The following is a 15,612-nucleotide window of genomic DNA, read 5'->3' as shown; positions in this document are numbered from 1 at the left end:
ACCGACTATCAGACTGGAATTTTTTCCCGACCAACAATTCATTGGGATACCATGGGCCTTTCCCAACAGATTATCTGACATCGTATTCTTTCCCGACCAACATTATGTTGGGCCTGGCATTAGCCTTTCAACTGATTGTTAGACAGGCTCTTATCTTTCTTCTTATTTTGCTGACCAACATTCATTAGCCCTCCCATAGGTGGACTTCAAATTACAGAATTCATAACAGTAATGTGCATGTCATCCAAAATATATTGAACTGGATGCAAACAATAATAACACACATTCATTAATTTTCCCATATAAATACATCATCTGTTATGAACTAATGACCATCAAAATTTCCTATAAACTAATGGAACTAATTAAGTATAGGAAACATTATGGTTCATTTCCTAAGAGCAAAATCTGCTCGCTTTATTTTCTAGAATTTGTCTTAAAGAGGCACATCATTTGCCTTGGCTCCTTGTAGTGGGCAACTACATACACAGGCTCACAGCCTTCCACCAAGATTATTGCGTTCATCTAGAACTTGAAATCAAAGTCTTCCTTCTACATCTCATTGGAGAACATACTCCACTTTGAAAATCTACAAGTCAAAATCCATGGTTAATATTTCCGCACAATAACTAGAGAACATGGTAATTTCTCTAAGCTACCTTCAATATCATTTCATACCAAAGCAACTAAAGAGAATTCATTATCACCGATGGGAAAAGGTGTACCTTTAGCTCCCCTCTTTTGTGTTTCATGTAACTTCTCTCGCTATATCCAGAGATACATGAAAGGCGTAAGAAATCAAATGATTAAGAACGGGGAGGACTCTCTTCACGTCATTCCTGCATAGATGGAAGAAGTAAGAAATCGGATGATTAATAACAGGTAGCAGTGAAAGCATTTCCAAATCAGTGACATGCTCATGGTCCTTTATTGTAGGCAAGCCACTTGATATCACAAACAACAATTTAATATCTCCTTCAATCGTTTCTTCACCAACCATTCACTGATAAACAAAAGAAAATAAAACTTTCTTTCAAGCCTGCTATCAAAATAAAAAAAATGTGTAACCAGTTCATGAAAGTACTTTTTAGAAAACTACAAAACAATAATGAAGCTTAATTAACTGCTGCACATAAAGGACATTACTGCTTCAAGAGCTTCTCTATTTCCATGAATTAAAGCAGCACACATTTTTTAAAGATATTATTAAACTTACTGCATAGTTCAAACCTGCGGACTACACACACACACATAAAGAGAGGGGGAGGGGAGGGAGAGGCCAAGTGAGAGAGTGGGATCTTAACAATTTCGTTGCCGCCTGAAAAAATAATGCTCTGTATATTTCTAGTAACAAGCATAAGTACATCGCTATATAGCTTTGTACATTGACTAGTAATATGCAATGCTTGTCTATCTTCTCTTCTTACATGGTGGTGGTATACACAATATTATGGTTATTCTTTTCACCTAACGATTGCCTCAGATAATGTATATAGTTCATAGCTTACATGGTTTAATAGAATTGTGAAACTGTTTAATGAAAATACTTTTTAGAGCACTCAAACAAATAATGATGGAAGTCAACATAATAGATCCACTAAGCAAATTACGTATGGCAATCTAGATCAACAAAATCTATCATGCATCCATGATTTATTAAATTGTAAAATATTGAGCAGTAGGTGTATAGTATTCTGGAATTTTATAGAATTACTAAAATATATAGAAACGTGACTTTAGAAACCTCCTCTTCTCTTCTGATAAGGGGAGGGGGAGAGGGGAGTGTGTCGGGATAGAGGCTGTGGGAGAGGGGAGTGTGTTGCCTACATATATGTGGATTACAGGAGCAAAAGCATGTATGGTTAGTACACGAATGGAACAAGCTACATTGTCTGATGATTGTGCACCAGCAGGCACCGAATGACAAGAGCCAGAGGTTACATAGAAAAGACATGTTACAGTGTACAGACGGACGGGATATATGGGAGTGCTCTTTTGTTGCTTGTCTAAGTGCTAGAGCCTGATTGTCATTGGGAAAACCTCTCAAGGAAACAAGATGCATTTGGAATGAAATTATCTGGGGAAAATCATGCTATTCTCCATGCGTGATGCAGGTCATGAAGTGAAGTTAATCTCCATGTGTATCTAAACGTACGGAGTATCAAATAAATACGATGTGACCTAATGAGGGCACAATACAGAAAGATCCAATGAATACATGGTTTTTTGAGCAATGACATGGAGTACTAACCAGATAAAGAAACCTTAACAAGTGGCAGCAGTAAATCTAATTTATGGCACCAGACCAGCCATCCATGTGAACCAAATTGGGCAACTTTTGAAATTATCGGAATAAACTAGTCCAATTCATGGAGAAAAACTTTTTAGAAAAGTTCTCACCTTCCTCTTGTAGTTTTCAGTTTGCCTTCTGATCACATGATACAGCAAAATCAAAACGAAAAATATCAGGAAATAAAAGATCAATTAAGATGTTATATGTTATTAATGGAAGAAAATACATGCACACGAGTTGGAATTAAAGAAGAAACCCCTAATCAATTCTTCAGAACTAAACAAAATCATGAAACCACTTCTTTATTCTCTACTAGACGAGAGATGTAGAACTAGTTTATATAGATCTACCAAACAAGAAAACAATTAACCAGCAGCTAGAGTCTGTGCGTGCGTGCCTTCCTCTGACAAACCACCTCGAGAGCGGCATCAACACTTTTCTCAAGGCCGCGCAGCTCCCCGAACCCCAGCACTTTCAGATCTTCACCCATCCTTTGCCTGCCATCATCGATAAATATATGAACAAACACATATATTGATTCAAAAAGAATATGAACAAAAGCATATTACTAATTCATGTCGATCTCCGCATCAAATCCATGTAAGCACCTAGTTTGTTGGAGAGCTCCCATCCCATGAAACAAGAATCAAGAATGCTTCTAAAATAAAAGGAGGAAGGAAAGAGGGAAGGTTTTATTTGCCTGATCTCTGTGCGCAAGTTTCGGATTGACGGCCTTGAGATGGCTCACCGTGCGCTGCATTTCCTGTGATGAAATCGGACCCGAAGCAAATAAGACAAATCGAAGAAAGGAGATTGATGGATTGAGGGGAGAGAGAGAAGCAGCAAGCAAGCAACCTCATACTACTCCGTCCACATGCTGGTCCCAGTAGCCTGCTGGTAGCGGTCAAGGACCCCCTTGATGCTGCAAGAAGAAGACTAGGACGAAGCCGCCTCAGAGTCAGAGATGTAGTGAAGCAAATAGCTAGAGGTATGTTATGAATGGATCGGATGGAGTGAGGAGCGAGGAGTTGGTCGCGTACTCGACGCCGTCGGCCATGGTCGGTGCTAGGAGACGGGGCTTCGGGTGGCGGTGCCAACAAGGGGAATCGGCGGGGGCGTGGGAGGATGGGAGAAGATACGTGGGAGGGAGGGGATTAGGTTTCGGAGCGTGCGGTGAAGGAAAAGGAAACGAGGGATGTTTCGCGGGTTGGGCCAAAAATTGTGCCGCTACGAAATTTCATTCACGCGCGCGTCGATTGCAGGTCGGCCCACTTGTCTACCCCAAGTTGGTCGGGACTCTTTGCCCGCTTTACCGACCGACCGTTAGCTCTAAGTAAGAGTATCACCGACCGACAGTTAGACGGTATATATCTTCGCAATCCCAACCGACAGTTGGTTGGCGTGTATGAATTTTCCCAACCGACAGTTAGTTATAAGTTTTGCCCACAAACAGTCGATTGACAAAAGTTATCTTTCCCAACACACGTCTGTAGGGAATGCAGTGTTGTGGCGTAGTTCGTGTCCACTGTCAAGGACAGTTGGTGGTCCTGCTTAAACAATGTCCAGATGTTTTCACAAACTTGGTGTATTTGAGAGAGATAGTTGATAGTGTGAGAAAGATGACGCTTGTGTTAAGTGGGACGAATTCAGATGAAAAATGAATATGGGATGTTCAACCCCTGCTAATGCCGATATCGATAACTTGTTTTTATGGATATCTGCAACCTCTTGACGCATGCTTTTACATGTTTATTGATCATGGCACTGCACTCAAAACTATTTCCACAACATGGGTTTCTTTCGAGTAGATTCAAAGAACTCATTGGCTTGCCACTGTTTATTTTATTGGCCAGTCATGAGAGAACAGGATATGATGAAGATTACCTTGGTGATGTACATGCAAGCTAGGATGCTTCCCAATCAGAATGTCTCTAGGGTTAAGGCAGATGGCATGGTTCACGCTATCGATGAAGATTTCCCATTACAAATATATAAAGCCTTGGCCATGAAGTCCATACCTGATTAAAAGTGTATGTAATGAATGTAAGACTCTTGTTATTCAGTTTATGTGTGTTTAGTGAGAATTAATCTCTCGGATCACTGTGCTTGTTCATTCGGTGATCACGACTTATGAGTCGGGGTCCCCACAATGTCATGGCAGAGTTTTCTTCCCCTTCGGTTCCCGTTTCCCCTTATTGAACCCCTAGAGGGACCCTGTTGGCTAGAGGTCGATGTCAGGAAGCTACAACCGCTTGATCACGTTGGGAGAGATCAAGTTCAAACCAGCCCCACTATCGACCAACATCTTTGTCATCTCGAGGTTGCGAATTATTGGTGAGACCAACAATGGCACACACCCAATGGTAGTGGTGCAGTCAGGGTGATCTTCTACGTCAAATATGATTGGAGTGTTGGACCATTTCTAGGGTTTCCTTGCCTCTCCGCTAGTTCTGCGTTGACTTCACAAGCCCACTGCTTGAGGTGTGTGTGTGAGGAGTGCAAAGAAGCGCCTCCATCAACACACATAGAATCCACAACGTTCTAGAATTCCTGGCCATGAGATCCTTTTTCTTCCTCATCGTCATCTGTTTCTTCATCATCAAATTTCTTGTCTCAGCCTCGAGTAAGTTTCTCCTTCTATTGCTTGTCATTTTCGTGGCAATTTCCGCAGTTCTTCTTGCCGAATCCACCCGTACCGTCTTGGCCCTTCTCCTTGTCGCCCCTTTCGTACTCTTGCTTCTGTTCCTCTACAAGCTACTCTACTTGGTGCCACTCGGTGCTGTCGTGGCCCTTGGTGATGTGAATATTGCAATATGGTCTCCTGGTCTTTTCTCCTGCAATGGTCTCGTCGTCTTCGGAGCACGCAACAACATCCTTGCCGGGCCCCTTGGATTTGTCCTTCTTGCGTGTAGTGGATTTGTTGGTGCCTTCTACAGGCATAACTCCCTTGCCCTTGCACGTCTTGTTGTGCTTCCGGCCCTTCCCCCTGGAGGCGTACGCATTTTAATCGTCTATGCCGACTTCCGTTCCGCCATCCTCCCTGGGGAGCCTTATTCCTTCTTGAGCCTGTATACATCTGTCCACCAGAGTGTAAAGCTCGGCGACATATCGTATCTTATTGACAGTCATCTCCATGTGGTGATTGCATATGTTCGTATGGAACACAACGATCACCGCGGCCGGGAGGATGTCAATGATATTGTGATGTACACGGTTGAATCTTTGAATGTACTTGTGGAGGGTCTTGCAGTCTCTCTAAGGGATCACATGCAAATCACTGGGCTGCCCCGGGAGATTGCGACCCCCGTGGTATGCACCAAATAAATGGTTGCACAGATCCACCCAGGAGGAAATAGATCCCTTCCAGCAAGTTCATCACCCAACTCCTCATGTTGCATTTGAGCACTAGCGGGAATTAGTTGGTGAGCATTGCCTCACCGCGCCCTCGGGAGCCTGCACGACAATGGTGTAGATGACAAGGAACTTTGACGGGCTGATGTTGCCATCATATGTGTTTGGCATATTCCGACTTGAAGGCTCTGCTAGAAGGGGAGCGGACTTGCCGCACATCGTGGGCGAACGTCGGGCAACCAACCTCGTAAGGTAGGCTGAAGGGTGCTCCCGTTGTGGGCGCGCTGACAACTGGATCATCGCCGTCCTATTGGCGATGTGTGTCCTGCCGCCTCTTGATGATATGTGCGTACTCCTTGCGCCTGTCCTTCAAGACCTAGCATTGATCTTCCTTCTGTCGCGGGTCTGTCGAGGCATGGGACATCTCGCCCTGCACGTTGGTCCGACAGATAGGTTGTTGCTGCTGTGGGGGCGACTGCACCGTAGATGCTCCACCTGCACCGTTTTCGATGGTGGGCCTCGTCATGGCTACTTGGCACGTGCAGGAAGCTTCTCTGGCATCCGCCTAGTCATGATTCGTGAAGCTTAGTAGGCTTTAGATGGTTGCCCTCCAATATTGCATGTTCTCTCGCGCGGGCGGGGAATTTAGCGGCAACTGGGCCTATGCTAGTCATTCTGCCTCGTTTTGGGTATGGAGTTATGCGAGACATGGGTGGCGCTCTAACTCCTAGCAATGCGAGAAGGAGTGCCTCCCCGCGCTGTCACCCGCTGCCCACTCTTACCAGGGGGGCTGCTAATGAGGTTGGCCCTGCGCACCCTGAGATTGGTGCGCAACGGTCTTGTTCACACGCCCGTTGGTGTAGGCTCCCCTGGGGTGTTGCTAAAAGTTATCTTGGGAAGCACTCAGTGGAGGTGCCGCTGCATGCACCACGCAGTTAGCCTTTGCGTTCGCCAGTGGCACCGATGTAGTGTCACTCTCGAACCTCACCGGTGCATCCTGCGACATCATGACGGCTGGGTCTGGGTCGCGCCTCGTGGGGCTCCAAGTGGTGTGGTGACTACGCTCTATGGTGTGGATTGCACGATGTCTGTCCCAACCCCCATCACTTGTATCAGCCGGCGTACGCAGCTTCGACAAATATGAGACGGATGTTGATGCTCCCCTAGCCTTATTGGGCACCATGGGAGTTGATGGAGATGTTGGGGAGGAATAGCAGTGTTGGAGAAGATTCGTGCACCAAATCCCCTACATGGCCCACCAAAGATGTCGGGGTGATTTCTCTACGACGATCTATGGGACCGACATGGCCCCTTTGCTATGGTTCTGCAGGGACTATGGGTGCACAAAGAGCATCACCAACACCTTCATGCACGATGGTTTAGACAGGTTCTGGCTGCTCAGAAGCGTAAAACCCTATGTCTTGTGTTTTTGTGGATTATGTTGATGTTCACAATACATGTGCGCTCTCCCGATAAGGATGCTTGAGGGCAGCAGCTACGCGTGTAGAATGAACTAAGATTCGACCTTTCTAAAGGTAGCCCTGGACCTCCTTTTATAGTCCAAGGGTTACCACAGTGGCTAAGTTGGTCTTCTCATGGGAGAGTAATCCGCACAATAGCTGCCAGTACTACTGACATAAGCTATAGTGGGAAATATCCAACACTGAGAAACAGAAATAGATGCATTAAATGTGCCATGAGGTGGCGCACTAGCGATGTTCCCTAGCAAGGATTGCCTCTCCTTCTGTGTCGTTCGCCCAACTACCTTTTATTTAAATGACACGCCACATGATGGGTGTGATTAAAGATGCTACATGGCTTTGACTGTTTCCAGAGGCCTTGATCACCCACAAGTATAGGGGATCAATCATAGTCCTTTCGATAAGAAAGAGTGTCGAACCCACCGAGGAGCAGAAGGCTGTGATAAACAGTTTTCAGCAAGGTAATAACTGCAAGCACTGAAAGTAGCGGTAACAAGTGATGGTGTAGCAAGGTGAAACGTAGCAAGTGAAAAGTAACAAGTAACAAGTAGTAACAACGATGGAACAAAGTGGCCCAATCCCTTCTGTAGCAAGGGACAAGCCTGAACTAAGTCTTATAGGAGGAAAAACGCTCCCGAGGACACACGGAGATTTCTGTCATGCTAGTTTCATCATGTTCATATGATTCGCGTTTGTTACTTTGATAGTTTGATATGTGGGTGGACCGGCGCTTGGGTACTGCCCTTACTTGGACAAGCATCCCACTTATGATTAACTCCTCTCGCAAGCATCCGCAACTACAAAAGAAGAATTAAGAGAACGTCTAACCATAGCATTAAACTAGTGGATCCAAATCAGCCCCTTACGAAGCAACGCATAGACTGGGGTTTATGCTTCTGTCACTCTAGCAACCCATCATCTACTCACTACTCCCCAATGCCTTCCTCTAGGCCCAAACATGGTGAAGTTTTATGTAGTCGATGTTCACATAACACCATTAGAGGAAAAGACAACATACATCATATCAAAATACCGAACGAATACCAAATTCACATGACTATTATCAGCATGACTTATCCCATGTCCTCAGGAACAAAAGTAAATACTCACAAAGCATAATCATAATCATGATCAGAGGTGTAATGAGTAGCATCAAGGATCTAAACATAAACTCTTCCACCAAGTCATCCAACTAGCATCAACTACAAAGAGTAATCAACACTACTAGCAACCTTACAAGTGCCAATCGGAGTCGCGAGACGGAGATTGGTTACAAGAGATGAACTAGGGTTTGGAGAGGAGATGATGCTGATGAAGATGTTGATGGAGATGACTCCCCTCCGATGAGAGGATTGTTGGTGATGACGATGGCGACGATTTCCCCCTCCGGGAGGGAAGTTTCCCCGGCAGGATCGTCCTGCCGGAGCTCTAGATTGGATCTGCTCAAGTTCCGCCTCGTGGCGGCGGAGAATCCACGAAAAAGCTCCACCCTGATTTTTTCTGGAACGAAACCCTTCATATAGCAAAAGAGGGGGGGCAGTGGGCCGTTTGGGTGCCCACAAGCCCTTTAGCCGCCACCAGGGGGCGGCGGCTACCAGGCTTGTGGGGCCCTGGTAGCTCCCCTGTGGTACTTCTTTTGCCCATTATTTTTTATATATTCCCAAAAAATTCCACGTTGATTTTCAGGGCATTTGGAGTTGCACAGAATAGAGGACTCAGACTTGCTCCTTTTCTAGTCCAGAATTCCAGCTGTCGGTATTCTCCCTCTTCAAATAAACCTTTTAAAATAAGAGAGAAAAGGCATAAGTATGGTACCACAAGGTAATATAACAGCCCATAAAGCGATAAATATCAACATGAAAGCATGATGCAAAATGGACGTATCAACTCCCCCAAGCTTAGACCTTGCTTGTCCTCAAGCGAAAACAAAGTTCCATAAACATGTCCACATGTTTAGGGATGAAGGTGTCGATTAAACATACATATAGGCATGACGATATCTAAGGCAATGATCATACATGTAGGCATCACGTCCGAGACAAGTAGACCGATACTTTCTGCATCTACTACAATTACTCCAGGCATCGACCTCTGTCCAGCATGCATCAAGTGTATTGAGTTCATGACGAACAGAGTAACGCCTTAAGAAGGATGACATGATGTAGACGGATAAACTCAAACCAATGATGAAAAGCCATCTTTTTACCCTTGATGGCAACAACAGGATGTGTGCTTCGCTACCCCTTCTATCACTGGGTGAGCTCACCGCACGGTATGAACCCAAAACCCAGAAGTTCTCCCATTGCAAGAATCATAGATCAAGTTAGCCAAACAAAACCCACAACTCGAAGAGAATTACAAGGATATGAAATCATGCATATAAGAGATCAGAAGAAACTCAAATAAGATTCAGAGATAATCTGATCATAAATCCACAATTCATCGGATCTCGACAAACACACCGCAAAAGAAGATTACATCGGATAGATCTCCATGAAGTTCAGTGAGAACTTTGTATTGAAGATCCACGAGAGAGAAGAAGCCATCTAGCTACTAGCTATGGACCCGTAGGTCTATGGTGAACTACTCACGCATCATCGGAGAGGTCATGGTGTTGATGAAGAAGCCCTCCGTATCTGAATCCCCCCTCCGGCAAGGCACCAGAACGTTCCCAGATGGGATCTTGCGGATAAAGAAGCTTGTGGCAGAGGAGGCCCAGGGAGCCCACAAGCCTGGGAGGCGCGCCCCCCTTGGCCGCGGCTAGGGGGCTTGTGGGATCCCTGGTGGCCCCCTGCCTTCGTTCTCAAGTTCCCCGATCGTCTTCTATTGCGGAAAAAATCTTTTTGGAAATTTCGTTCCGTTTGGACTTCGTTTAAAGTCCTCCTCTGAAAAGGGTCAAAAACAGGGAAAAATCAGGAACTAGCACTTGGCATACAGTTAATACGTTAGTCCCAAAAATGATATAAAAGGCATACAAAACATCCAAAGTTTGACAAGATAATAGAATGAAACCATCAATAATTATAGATACGTTGGAGACGTATCAGTATATTCCCTTATATAGTAGGGTAACTAGGTTTGGGGGGGTTTAGTACGTTTTTGAGCCGTTCGATCGCAATCCGACGGCTGCGGTTATGGGGATATGGTAGGTTTGGCTAGGTGGCTATGTAGGGGCCTGAGCTGAGATGAGAGGGTGATCTGCGGCCCATGGCATAGTTTTATAAACCAAAACCATCCAACGTTTAACTAGCTATATTGATCGTTATAGGTTTAACGGTTCGTGTACCAAACAACCTACGAATGTGATGAAATTTGGCAGGCGGTCCGCCTATATTAAAATATGGCCGCGCGCAAACTTTCATCCGATTCCGAGAAAGTTTTATATGCACTTTTAAAAACAATATTTAAGTGATGCCGCGAGCGCATGCATTTGTGATTGGTCTCGAACCAGTGGACGATGACAACGGAGAGAACCAACAACTACGAACAGATGCAAGTTTTGAAAATATGACAACAACGAAGTGTCGATGCAACACGGATGATGCGATTGATGCGATGATGAAGGTGACAACCAGATAAACACACGACAATAAACGGGAAACTTCTGGAGCATCGGTCTCACGCTGTTACAACTCTCCTCCACTAACAAGAGATCTCGACCCGAGATCTTAGAATGAAAAGGGATGAGGAAGAGGAAAGTAAGAGGTAAACTTAGTTTCTTCTTTGAAAAACGAGTGATGCCGAAAAAACTTAGAGGTTGCAAAACAATGAAGAATGGCATGAGGAACAAGCAAGAGTTGAAAATAAATTTGGGTAGTACTTCAATAGAAAAGGGAGGCAAAATTTGATAGGATGGAAGGAACTCGAAAAGAGGACAGAACACACGATCTTAACCAAATGACATGATGAATTAATGAGAGAAAAATCTGGAACAAAAGAATGATCAAGAGAAAAGAAGGTTGAATAGAATAAGATTCTAACCTTTCATGATATAGATGGACCTTCACGAAGAGAACTTGACAAGACTTGGAACTCCGGAAAGTACAAATATAAGCAACTTAAAATCAAGAAACGAATGAACAACTCCGAATGAAGAATATAAATCACCTTGATAATCAACAATAAAAATTATGTTTTGCTTATACTTCTCCAAATTAATTGATGGAAAGCAACGGATTTAGCATACCACTTATCCTTGTTGAAAAGATTGAAGACAAACATCATGATCTAGAACAAGTCCACAACAGAACACCGATAAGAATTAGGAACGAATGGGGATATTTTGAATGAACAGAGATACATGAGAATGAATAGATCATCCTCCGTCAAGCAGAAACTTGAATGAAGCACCAGAATAATTGAGATACGAACGAAGAGGCAACAATTGAGAAGAATTTGGGAATGAAAGCTGAAAGCTGAGAACGAAGAAATCTTTTGAAATGATGGCCTTTGGAGGATCGAGGAATGAAAACAACTCTGAAATGCTTCGGATATATATGGTAGGAAGTTCTCATGAATTAAAACAATTTGGGAGTATATCATGAATCTAAAACCATGAATCTCCAAGAAGGGACCAAGATTTAAGAGAAACTCTCCTTCGGTCTTCAATGTTGAGAATGATGAGGTGAAACAACAACAATAATTACTGATACACTCCGGAACAATGAGTGAGGAAAGGTTGAGCCACCGATGAAAATTAATTCAAATAGATCTTGGAGAAGGAATATGACTAATGGAATTCATCCTTACTACATATTTCAAAAGACTCTCGACATCTCTGGAAAAGATTACAAGAGCCAAGTAAGATCCTAGGACAAACCTATGGGTTATGGGCCCATGATAACCCACAAGTATAGGGGATCGCAACAGTTTTCGAGGGTAGAGTATTCAACCCAAATTTGTTGATTCGACACAAGGGGAAGCCAAAGAATATTCTCAAGTATTAGCAGTTGAGTTGTCAATTCAACCACACCATATAGACTTAGTATATGCAGAAAAGTATCAGTAGCAGAGTAGTGATAGCAACAGTAGCAACGGTAACAGTAGCAGCAGCAGAGCAACAGTAGCAGCAGTGACAGCTGTAGCAACAGAGTAATAGTAGCAGCAGTGACATCAGTAGCGGCAGAGTAACATAGCAAGGACCAGTAGGAAAAACTCGTAGGCATTGGATCAGTGATGGATGATTATGTCGGATGCTATTCATCATACAGCCGTTATAACACGGAGAGATATGTAACTAGCTCCAGTTCGTCAAAGTAATGTAGGCATGCATTCCGTATGTAGTCATACGTGCTTAGGGAAAAGAACTTGCATGACATCTATTGTCCATCCCTCCCGTGGCAGCAGGGTCCTAATGGAAACTACAGGATATTAAGGTTCTCCTTTTAATAAAGAACGAGATCAACGCATTAACACTTAGTGAATACATGACACATGGGGCTATTGTCACTCCGGGCTTGTAGGGTCATAACACATAGTAGGTGACTACAACTTGCAAGATAGGATCAAGAACACACATATATTGACGAGAACATAATAGATTCAGATCTGAAATCATGGCACTCGGGCCCTAGTGACAAGCATTAAGCATGGAAAAGTAGTAGCAACATCAATCTCAGAACATAGTGGATACTAGGGATCAATCCCCGTCAAAACTAACTCGATTACGTGATAGATCTCATCTAACCCATCACCGTCCAGCAATCCTACGATGAGATTACTCACGAACGATGAAGAGCATCATGGAATTGGCGATGAAGGAAGGTTGGTGATGACGATGGCGACGATCTCCCCTCTCCGGAGCCCAGAACATACTCCAAATCTGCCCTCCACTCGAAGAACAGGAGGTGGCGGAGCCTCTGTATCGTAAAACGTGATGAACTCTTCTCCTTGATTTTTTTCCGGACGAAAGGGACAAAATAGAGCTGGAATTGGAGGCGGTGGAGCAACGTGTGCCCCACAAGCCTGCTAGGCGCGACCAGGGGGGGCCGCGCCTGGTGGGCTTGTGGGCTCCACACTCCACTTCTTTAGTTGATTCTTGCGCCAATATTTTTTATATATTCCACAAAAAATCCCCGTAAATTTCCAGGTCATTCCGAGAACTTTTCTTTCTGTGGAAAAACAACACCATGGCAATTCTGCTGAAAACAGCGTTAGTCCGGGTTAGTTCCATTCAAATCATGCAAATTAGAGTCCAAAACAAGGGCAAAAGAGTTTGGAAAAGTAGATACGACGGAGACGTATCAACTCCCCCAAGCTTAAAGCCTTGCTTCTCCTCAAGAAATTCAGTTGACAAACTGAAATAGACAAAAGAAAAACTTTTACGAACTCTGTTTGATCCTGTTGTTGCAACTATGTCTAACTCATATCCAGATTTTCAGCAAGATCACAAGCTTGGAGGTGTCAGAGCTCAAGCTTTGAAGACAGAGATAATAATTTTGGGTGGCATGCTTTCATTGTCAATGCAATGACCAAGAGTTTTCGCCATCTTCCATGCAAGACATGCTATAGGCAGTTCCCGAACACAAAAGTAAAGTTTTGACTCCCCCACCACCGATCAATCACACTCCACGACTAGACGAATACTCGGGTGCCATCCATACCAACAACAATCCAGGGGAGTTTTGTTTGAAATTATCTTTTCGATTTGAGCATGGAACTGGGCATTCCAATTACCGGACCATTTCTCGTGAGTTATAGTGAATAAACACATATCGAGGATAACACGCGTAGCATGGAAGATACGGATAGCCCCCTGTCACCACATGAGCGGTTCGGGCATGCCAAACAGATTATTTCTTGAAGATTTAGAGAGTGGCAAATGCAAGTTTACTTGAAAAACAGGTAGATACCGCATGAATAATAGCACCAGAGATAATATTGTTTCCATAAAGTAAAGAACCAGAAACAGGCTCGCGAATACCATCAATATCTACTGGAGGGGCAGCGATGAAGGCGATAATAAATACAGAAGTTGCGGTCAATAAGGTAGGGATCATCAAAACACCGAACCATCCGATGTAAAGACGATTTTATAGTTAGGTATGGTGGACTCATATGGAATAACTTTGGATTGATGGAAGTGGATGCAAAGCAGTATTCCCGCTTAGTACAAGTGAAGACTAGCAAAAGCGACAACAGTCATCCAAATGCATTGAGATTAACCAACATTGAGTGCATGCATGAGTAGGACATAAATCACCATGAACATGAATATCATAGAGGCTATGTTGATTTTCTTTCAACTACATTCGTAAACATGCGCCAAGTCAAGCCACTTGAATCATTCATAGAAGGATACCATCCTATCATACTACATCATAAGCATCTCAAAATTCATGTTGGCATCCAAGACAAACCATTATAAGCTCCTAGCTAATTAAGCATGGCATCAGAAACTATTATCTCTAAGTTGTCATTGCAAACATGTTTCTCTCACAACAAAGCTAAATTAGGAACGACGAGCTAGTCATATTTAAAAAAAAAAATAGATCGAGTTCATACCAGCTTTTCCAGGCTCAGTCACTTCATCATATATTGTCATTATTTCCTTTCACTTGAACGACCGAACGATGTGAACAATAATAAGAGTGCTCGTGCATTGGATTAAGCTGGAATCTGCAAGAAAACACAAAGGAGAAGACAAAGTAATATGGCTCTTTAAAAGATAAACAGATATGCATGCGAGAACCACTAAACATTGTAACCATGGTCTTCTACCTTGACGCAAAGAAAAAGAAAACTATTTACACGGGAAAGCTCCCAACAAGCAAAAGAACAACAAGAAATCTTTTTGGGTTTTCTCAATCTAGACAAACACACGAAAAGAAAACGAGAAAAAGAAATAAACTAGCATGGATGATACAGTGGCAAAGCGTGAACAACGACTAACAAAGTGAAAGTGTAAACAAGAATATAAAGTCGGTGAGAAACACATACTCCCCCAAGCTTTGGCTTTTGGCCTAAGTTGGTCTACTCCCATGGGTGGTCCGGGCGATACCCAAAATCATAATGGGGGTTGTACGGGAGTGCTGTAGCCACTGCCTGAATAGCTGCCTCGCGGAGGCGAGCAGCCTTTGCCTCCCTCTCATACTCCTCTGCCTCTCCTCTCGTTATGTAATATCTCCGTTTTACCTGAAAGTCAAAGAAGGCAGGAGGAGGAAGGGTAATATGAAAAACACGCTGTCGGTTAAATATTAACCGGTATAGGAGGGATTCATTATCCCTCTCAAGGAACTGATAGTGTGTCATAGCGGCGCGATTAAGGAAAGCTGTATGGAGCGGAGGGTCTCCTTCGCAGATGGGTACTCCAAGAAAATTTGCTATGCGAGTGGCATAGATCCCACCAAAGAAATCCCCTTGATTAGCATTATTATTCAGCCTCCTTGCTATTATAGCTCCCATGTTGAAACTTCTATCACCCGTTACTGCGCTCTTAAGAATGCTAAGGTCGGGTGCGCAGAGGTGACAATGCTCAATCTTGCCGTT

At 43.7% G+C, this 15,612-nt stretch overlaps 1 long non-coding RNA gene across 1 annotated transcript; it reads right to left on the bottom strand.

Annotated features, from left to right (window-relative positions):
• Positions 1-264: 264 nt before the first annotated feature.
• LOC123429987 lies at positions 265-976 on the bottom strand. Its single transcript, XR_006622811.1, has 2 exons — positions 726-976; positions 265-589 (listed from the first exon to the last, which is right to left on the bottom strand). It is a non-coding gene; the product is annotated as an uncharacterized LOC123429987 (long non-coding RNA).
• Positions 977-15,612: the final 14,636 nt, after the last annotated feature.

This window comes from Hordeum vulgare, chromosome 2H, assembly GCF_904849725.1.
Source record: "Hordeum vulgare subsp. vulgare chromosome 2H, MorexV3_pseudomolecules_assembly, whole genome shotgun sequence".
NCBI classification, from domain to species: domain Eukaryota; kingdom Viridiplantae; phylum Streptophyta; class Magnoliopsida; order Poales; family Poaceae; genus Hordeum; species Hordeum vulgare.
Note: the sequence above shows the minus strand (reverse complement) of the source record. Positions and strands in the feature narration are given on the sequence as shown.